Source organism: Cyphomyrmex costatus, unplaced genomic scaffold (genome assembly GCF_001594065.2).
Source record: "Cyphomyrmex costatus isolate MS0001 unplaced genomic scaffold, Ccosl1.0 scaffold165, whole genome shotgun sequence".
Lineage (NCBI taxonomy): Eukaryota > Metazoa > Arthropoda > Insecta > Hymenoptera > Formicidae > Cyphomyrmex > Cyphomyrmex costatus.
Genome location: NW_017275663.1, coordinates 23,516 through 24,221, shown reverse-complemented (window position 1 = coordinate 24,221; position 706 = coordinate 23,516).

Below are 706 nucleotides of genomic sequence, written 5' to 3'. Positions count from 1 at the left end.
GTTTATATAGAACTTCTTTCTAACATCTCTCCCAGGCGTCTAAGGTAGGCTCCCACTACATTACCTTACTAATGAGTCTAGTAGTGGAAGCCGGGACGAAACGCCAACTCGTGATATTCTTCACAATTCTTATTTTTCTTAGATTTAAATTTATTTCTACTTTAAATATTATAATTTAATAATTTAATATGTCTTTCAACATATTATTAAGATCCAATTTTAGATGCTATAAGCTTCAAAAATTGTGATATTACTACGGTAGTTGATTAGATTTGCGTTTTAAGTCCGACGAACGTTCGGCGCGCAATGGGGGGGAACTACTTACGTAGTATATAATATTCACACTTTAATATATCTTATATATGATCGCACTAACAACAGCTGAAATAGCTCTCATTAGCCTGATTATTCTTGTTATTTGAACCTTTCGAGAGTCTTCTTTAATTGATTTGTTTATGTTAATATACATCCCAGGTAGCAAATATACGTCATTTTGACGTCAAATTTGGGTCATTTACTGACCATGACTGACGTCATTAAATGACGTTTTAATGACGTACTAATGACGTACTAATGTCGCAAAATTATTGACGTCATTGCAAGGACGTCATTTTAACATCATGTTCCCAGATAACAAAATGCGCGCACAATGGTCTCACAGTGCATTCACGCGTGCAAAATTATCCGCACGCGTGAATGTCATGCG